Below are 8,984 nucleotides of genomic sequence, written 5' to 3'. Positions count from 1 at the left end.
CTTGTGTAGGACAAAAATGCCTGCACATACTAACTGATTACATAGAAACAGCTGAGGTTAAAAAAGGTAGTGCATAGCAAAGTTGAGACCCTCTATTTGGCATCCTCAAGGGCCCCTTCCTTATTGATTCCCCAGAGTAATGAGGATATTCGATGCCATTACCAACTTACTTTGCAACCTGAAGCCCATCCTGCATGCGTTGTCCATCAGGCCTCTGCTCCCCAGAGCCTCTCCCTTTTTTTTTCCCCCTGTGTAGAACTCTCTCTTCCCTTCTCCAAGTCTAGCTTTGCCCTTTGTGCTGAGATTCAGCTCACTAAAGTCTATTTGGCACTGATCCTGTGCCATGTGCTATGTGAGTCCCTGGGACTCAATAGTGAAGAGGACATTGTTTCTGCCATCGTGTTGCCATTTTGGTGTAGTGCTGTGACGGGGCAAATACATGGGATATGGGGCATCTTATACAGAACAGACTTGCTGGCAGAGATGGCATCTGCAGTGAGCCTGGAGAATGCCTAGGAGTTAACCAGGTAAGCAGGGAGGAACGGTCAGAGTAGAGAAGAACGTTCCAGGTTGAGGAGAGGGTTGGGCAGTGGTTCAGTACTGCTACATACATGCTTCATGTTATTAAACTTGTGGTTTTTGATAGTTTGTGGGTCTATTTTAGTTAATATTAATTATTACTGGAATCAACCCCACTTTTCCTAAAGCCCTAGGATTATCTTTTAAGCACTTGGGATGTTACATAAATTTGAAAATGATAGAACATACTATTTTCATCTCTATTTCAAAATCTCTGATGGGGAAGCATAATAGAATTCCCTACTTCTCTGAATGATGTAATGGATATTCAGGATTTTGTCCAGTAGAGGGATTCCCAGAGCCCCCAGGACTTATTGGACCCCCCAGAAAAATAGAACTATTCAAATGGATTGGGAAATCTTGCCTTCTCTATTGCCCTCTTACAGCTCTACCAATATATTGGCTGTTAAAGGCTTATAAGAGTTCTATGATAAAAATCTTGTTTAATTTTGTTTAAACCAGAGTTTTCTACTTTTATTTTGCTTTATGACCCTCTTTCTCCTTTTTAGACAGTTCCATTATTATTTCAAGAAACTACTGATTCATGGAGCACAGTTTGACTGATCTGGTGATGAATTCCCTTAAAAACAACATTCATTCTGTTATTGTTATTACTGTTGCTATTTCATGAGTACTTGAAATATGCCAAGCACTTTGTTAAGTACTTTATGAAAATGATTTTATTTAATCCTCACTGTAACTCTATGACATATCACTGTAATCTTCACTTTACAGTTGGGGAAAATGAGGCCTTGAGAAATTAAGAAACCTTCCTAAAATCAAACCACCAGTAAGTGGCAGAGCTGGGATTCAACAATTTCTGACTCTAGAGACGTGAACTCCTCTTCTTGCCTGGGCTGTAGAAAAGTCTTTCTTGATGGTGTTTAAATCTATCTTTGGACCAGACTTTTAAAGGGTAGAACAATCATATTATAGAGGGCTGTGAAGAGCAAGGAGCAGAGGAAAAGGTAACTCAGGGTAGAAAGAACAGGCGCCACTTGCACATTGCTTCTTCCCACCTGGCACTTCTCTCTTAGGTATTGTATGGTCTCTTAAAATGAGCCTCAGTTTCCTCATCTGATTAATGGACATATTGATACTTCTCAGGATTGCAGTAAGGCTTGAAGTTAAAATCTGCAAGGTGCTTATCGTACAATGCTTCAGCATGCTGATCTGAGGTACTAGTGCCTGTCACATGTAAGACACTAAGTATTGCTGATTATGTGACCTCGGACAAGTTTCTAAACCTCGCCATGTCTTTAGTTTCTTCACAGGTATAATGGGGATAATAATGTTACCTACATCATGGTGGTCACTGTGAATATATGACAAGTTAACACTTAGGGCACACAGTAAGCACTGAATGGGTTTGCCATTTTTATTATTTACCTACACATGACTAACACTATGGAGCAGCTTCAGAGAACACACCCAGAATCCTGTCACCAGAATGAATGGCACCACACTTTCCAACTCCAAAGATTCTATTGTCTACAAGCACACTATCACTCTTTCATCCACACAATTGTCATATGCTTCAAAAATATAGCTAGACTACAAGTGCTAGTAACTCTTGAGCAAAGTTCCTTAAAATTTAAGGGAGGATGATTTTGTAAAGAATACTTAATTCCTCTTTTCAGTGAATATTGATTTGGCTTGACCACAGGTGGCCTGTGAAGTTGTGTAAATGGCCTGCTACCACTGCCACAGTTGGTTTCTACATTGCCCAACCAAAAGAGAATGAAGAAACAATCTAATTGCTTTACCATCTCTGCCCTGATCAAAGGTAATTCCTAAGCCCATGACATATACACTATTGTGCTATGGCATGGCACCACATCGTGAATTCTCATCAGGGTGAGGAAACACTATCAAGCTTCCCATCAACTATCAACACAACACTGTCTTCCTAAATTTCCATACAGGTGAGTGCCCCCCAAAATAAAGGCACTTTGGAATGATGTTGAAGCATTTACACTGGAAAACTGAAATCATTGCATCTAACTGGGTGTACAAAAATGGGGTTTACTAATTAATTGCCTTGGTTATTAGAAAATCTTATTTGCTTTAACTCACACTGAAACATTTCTAAACAATATACTTTATCACACTTATTTCATAAAATAAAATATAACACTAATTCAAAGGGAATAATTTGTAAAACATGGAAAAATATAAAGAAAATCTCAAGGGTCTGAATATTGGTGTCTCTCCCAAATTCATAAGTTGAAACCCAAGGTGACAGTAGTAACAGGTGGGGCCTTTTGGAAGGTGATTAGGTTATAAGGGCTCTGCCCTTAGAAAGAAGTCCCAGAGAGCTAAGTGGCTCCTTCCAACATGTGAGGACACAGATAGAATGTGCCATTTATGAGGGCTGGGCCCTCATGAGATACCAAATTTGCTGGTGCTTTGATCTTGGGCCTTCCAGTCTCCAGACTGTGAGAAATAGATGCTTAATGTTTAAAAGCCACCTAGTCTATGATATTTTATTACAGCAGTCCAAACGGACTAACACAAAAATAAAAATCGTGCATAAGCATCCAACTTTCTGTTAAAACCCTGCCAATGCTTCAGCCTTTTCAATACACGTATATAACCATATACCTATATATGTATATTTCACAAAATTAGAATTCTAGTGTGTATACTGCTTGATAACCTGTTTTTAAAGTGTTGACATTGTATCTGAGCATTTCCCCAACATTAAGTATTTTTCAAAAATAATTTGATGGCTAAATGATGTTCCATTACGTGCACACACAAAAATTTATTGCAAAAGTTTCCTATTGCTAGACTTTGATGTTATTATCAAAATTTTAGCATCACAAATAACTGTGAGAAATTGCCTTGTACGTATCTTCTAATGTGAGAAATTGCCTTGTACGTATCTTCTAATGCCTGTTTCTGCTTGTGAACTTAACATTCCAGGAGTGGAATTATTGATTAATAAATGATACATGCATTATAAATACAGCTGGCCTTATTTGGGGCTGTAGTTTGACTGTATAATGAAAAGAAAAAAGTAAAAAGTAAAAAATCCCCCAATTCTCTAACATCCAAGTACTTTAATAAACTAGACCATGAGCTACCTTTTCAGCTTTATGTCTAAACTTTCTCACCATCCTTTCTCCTTTCCTCCTGCCTCTTTCCTCACTTTTCCCAAAGTGGGACTAGGGCCCCAGGCATGGGAGCACTTGCTATTTTTTTAAAGGATTTTATTTGTAATTGCCAAACAATAATTGTATATACAATTATTAAAATGTAATTTTAATATTTATATTATACTTATATAATATAAATGTAATATTATAATTATAATATTTATTGTACTAAATATGTAATAAATGTAGTATTTATTCAATGATCATTAGGGAACAACGTGATGTTTTGATATATGTTTTCAATGTGGAATGATTAAATTTGGCTAATTAACAAATCCATAACATCACATACCTATAATTTTTTGTAATGGAAACATTTAAAATCTACTCTTTTTAGCAATTTTGAAATATACAAAGCATTATTATTTATTATAGCCACCATTCTGTGCAATAGATCACTAAAGCTTATTTCTCCTGTCTAACTGAAACTTTGGATCCTTTGATCAATATTTCCCTTTTGGGAACATCACACTCCGGGGACTGTTGTGGGGTTGGGGGGAGGGGGGAGGGACAGCATTAGGAGATACACCTAATGCTAAATGATGAGTTAATGGGTGCAGGAAATCAACATGGCACATGGATACATATGTAACAAACCTGCACATTGTGCACATGTACCCTAAAACCCTAAAGTATAATAAAAAAAAAAAAATATTTCCCTTTTCCCCATCCACTCCCCTCCCTTAGCCTCTGATAACTATCATCCTGCTCTTTACTTCTACGAGCTCAGCATTTTTAGATTCCATATATAGGTGAGATCATGTGGTACTGATCTTTCTGTGCTTGGTTTTAATAAATTGAAATCAGTATTTTGAACAGATATCTGCACTCCCATATTTAATGAGCACCATTCACAATAGTTAAGATATGGAAGCAACCTAAGTATCCGTCATCAGATGAGTAGATTTAAAAAGTAGGGTACATACACACAAAAGAATACTATTCAGCCTTAAATGGGGTAAAATCTATCATCTGCAACAAGAAGGACGAACCTGGAAGATACGCTAACTGATAAGCCAACCACTTGATACCTTGAATTATTATTGAGTTTTAACAGAACTAAGCCTCAGTTCCTTCTACTCTCTCCACCTAGAGCACCCTTTTCAGGCTATCAAGTGCCTACCTCTTCCACAAGTCCCAACTACTTTTGAACGAATGACTTCATTTCTTTGTGCCTCAGTTTCCACACTCATCAAATGGATGTGAGGATGCTACTTGACTTCAAATATTGTTTGAGGTTCAATAAGTTAATATTTATAAAGGGCTTAAAATAAGGCTTGCTCCATGGTGAAACCCCATCTCTACTAAAAATACAAAAATTAGCCAGGCACGGTGGTGTGCGCCTGTACTCCCAGCTACTTGGGAGGCTGAAGCAGGAGAATCGCTTGAACCCGGGAGGCGGAGGTGGCAGTGAGCCAAGATCGCGCCACTGCACTCCAGCCTGGTGACAGAGTAAGACTCTGTCTCAAGAAAAAAAAAATTAATAATAAAATAAAAAATAAAAAAATTAGGCTTGCTCAAACTCTAAAAATGCCCAACAAATGTTAGTTGTTTAATATTATTGTTACCTGACATACTATCTCATCTCTGTTGCTCAATCAATTTATACATAATTCCATTTACTATTTAGGAGAACTTCCCACTCTAGGATTTCATGAATTGATTGCAGAGGTAAAAATCTGGAAAAGACCTCAGAGATCATCTATAGCCATGTTCACCAAAGTATAATATGCCTGTATCAGAATCACCTGGGGAGCTTGTTAAAAATGCAGATGCCTGAGCCCCACCCCCATTCAACTGATCCAAAATCACAGGTGGTGAAACCTAAGAAAATGCAGTTTTAAAGCTCCCAGGTGATTATTAAACACAATAAAGTTTGGGAATTCACAGTCTAAAACTCTAGGTCTGCAGACGAGAGAACAAGGCCATGAAAGGTTAGGTAATTCTACTTAGAAGAAAGTGAAAAAAAAAAAAAAAGCCCATCTAGTTTGTGAAATGAAAGAATTGCCATATCTCACATCACTAGTGAAACACAAATGATTTCAAGGATGCTTCAATGATGCTGTGGTCCCAAGCTTTTGTGCTGAAATAAAGGAAGAACATGAGCTCAGATCAGGCTTAAAATGTGATTCCAGATCTGTTGGCAGGAAAATTGATCAAGGTTCGACCTAATTGTGGTCTCTCATTTATGGTCAAAATGTGAATCCCAATGAAGAATCGATCTCAGTCACTGAACACTGAGTGACACTACTGTAAACACACATCTATACCCTGCAGGACAAAGCAGCTTGCTCCTAATAAAGACATTTCTATTTTGTCTTGCTCATTTAATTTGACATTTGTCTTTTGGCAGAAGACGTATTATTGAGACAAGGAACAGAGATGATACCACTTTCCTTCTGGAACCACATGAAGAAATCTTATTTTATTTTATTTTAGGAGTGAGCGGATATGTGAGTAGAGGGAAGATTTCCTGTATAATTACTTCTGAGATACATATTTCCATCTGAAGAAAAGCCATACAAAAAAATGAAGTACATTTTTAATTAATCAGACTATTCATTTTATTCAAGGACTACATCTATTTTTAAAAATGAACATAGTTGATTCTGAAGTCAAACACAATAGTGGTATTAGACTACCACACCCACTGATTAAATCATGTTATTGGAACAGAGCTCCAACTTTAAATAAACAAACTTAAGACCTCCAAAAAAGATAATGACACTCTATTTCCTGGTAAAGCACATGATATACTTCCTGAATGAAAAAAGAAAAAATTTATCCACAATTGTTGTTTGGAAAAATAAGAAATTGTAGTGTCTATAGGAAATTGCTGTAGCTAGGGTTTTGTTTGTTTGTTTGTTTGTTTTTGAGATGGGATTTTGTTCTGTCACTCAGGCTGGAGTGGAGTGGCACAATCACAGCTCACTGTAGCCTCAACCTTCTGGGCTCAAGTAAGCCTCCCACCTCTGCCTCCTGAGTAGTTGGGGCTACAAGTATGTGCCACCAGGCCTGATTAAATTTTAAAATTTTTTTGCAGAGACAGGATCTCACTATGTTGTCCAGGCTGGTCTCATACTCCTGGGCTCAAGTGATCCTCCCAGCTCAGCCTCCCAAAGTGCTGGGATTATAGGCGTGAGCCACCATGCCTGGGGTGTTGCTATGTTTTTATTGTTGCTGTAGTACTATTACTTAAGAGAAAAATGAATTATTCAAGTGTACACAGTGCAAATGGGCCCACTGTCTCAGGATGGTTATGTTGTGTCTTGACTAATACTGCCCTTGCATTTTAGTGGGACAGCTGCTTGAGAGGGTGTGTTGTACACACAAACACAGCAAAGGCCTGGCCAGGTGTCTGCAATGTGGAGAGAATGTATCCCAGAAATAGTACTTTATCCACTTCCCTTTTACTCGTTGTTTAGAGGCAGAATCATATTGCCTTTTGGCAGTCTGTCCTCAAAACCAGAAGTATACAAAAGTGACATGGATCACAAAAGAGTGACCATTCATGTAAAAGCAAAAAGATATTGGCAAAAAAATAAAAATAAAAACCTAAAGAGTGACCATAATGTTCATGATCATCCAAAGAGTTGGATCTTGGGGGACACAACATTTTAGGGATCATCAAGAACATCCCTTCACTTCTGCATCTCCCTACTTCAATCTCCACCATCTCCATCACACCATGATCCCGTCCTCAGCCACATCGCCACATTCTCTCTTACTGACACTCTGTAGGAACTGGTTTCTGTTGGCCTTGGCTTTGAAATGTTGTTTAAGTGGCCAAAAGGCTGGAATAATCAAACATCTTGCCTCTGCTTCCTCAGAATTTCAAAACTCCATCTTAATCTTAAAGATTTCAAAGATTTCATGGCTGATACCCAGTTTTCACTCAGCTGCAAAATTCATTCCACCCACTTCCATAGGAAAAGGCTGTTGGATTATGGACTTCGCATACTGGAAAATCTTCTAACATCAAACTGTACATTTCCCTGTCTGGTATACTTCTCAGGCAACTTGTCCATCTGTAGCTATAGATGAGGATAATTTCATCAAAGTATGGATCTTCTCCATTTCTTACATTCCTTGCGCAATAATCACAAAGCGTATTCTGTTCTACATTTTCACCTAATCCAAAAATTGTATTCTAAGTAGGATGAAACTGTTTATACTGGAGCCAGGACAAATAACCTGCAGATACTGAAAGGTTTTTTTTTTTTTTAATCCATGTGATACATATATTATATCTGTGAGCTGTGATTTAAAAACAAAATCGGAAACTGGCTTTGTCTTCACCGGTTCAGTCCCAACCAATGCTTAGGATGGTGAGATTTCTATATTTTACATTCCCATCTATGCATTTCAGTATTAGATTTATTTAGAGAAAAAAGACCTCATAGGAGCTCTCACAGTTGGCTAGTTTTTCACAATGACTCAGTACTGTTTTTGCTGTGCTGGAAATAGAACATTCTCATCTATCCTCCCTATGTGAATAAAATTGCTGTGAATCTGTCAAGCCTCATCTTGTGAATGTAATCTGTTCTCTTAATTTATCAAAGTAATTTTCAATTTTAATTTTTTCCAATCAATTTTTGGTATTATCCAGCTTAATAAGCATTTTATTCTGCATTAAAGTCATGTATACAATGTAAAACTATTCTAGGACAAATTCTAGAAATATATTTAATATGCTAAAACTGGCAATGCACTGACAATAATTTTCTCTTTTAGTCATCCCAATCAGCCATGCCCTCCTGATTATTTTACTAGTTTTATATCACCAAGTTACATAAGAAAGAAAAATTGTCAAAATGTGTGTCCTTTGCTTTTGACTTTTATATCAGATTATGCTTACTATAGGGGTCAATTAGATTAACTTGATTAAGAGTCAGATGATATTTATTGACATTTGTCATTGATATGCCAATAACATCTGTGGCAATATTCTAAATGCTAATAAATTGATGTCTTGGTGGAAAGTACCTACTTTGTAGATTGTTTATTTAAAAATCCTAGGAAATATATGTAACAAACCTGCACATTGTGCACATATACTCTAAAACTTAAAGTATAATAATAAAATTTAAAAAACACTGAAAAAAATCCTAGGAAATGTATTTAATTGTCTGTAATATCATTGTCATGTGACATATGGCCACATTTTAAAAGTATTTCATCATTTAATGGCTACATACTTGAGAACCTTGGAATTAAAATAATAAAAATGAAGAGAAAGGGGTG

Source organism: Nomascus leucogenys, chromosome 11 (genome assembly GCF_006542625.1).
Source record: "Nomascus leucogenys isolate Asia chromosome 11, Asia_NLE_v1, whole genome shotgun sequence".
NCBI lineage: Eukaryota > Metazoa > Chordata > Mammalia > Primates > Hylobatidae > Nomascus > Nomascus leucogenys.
Note: the sequence above shows the minus strand (reverse complement) of the source record.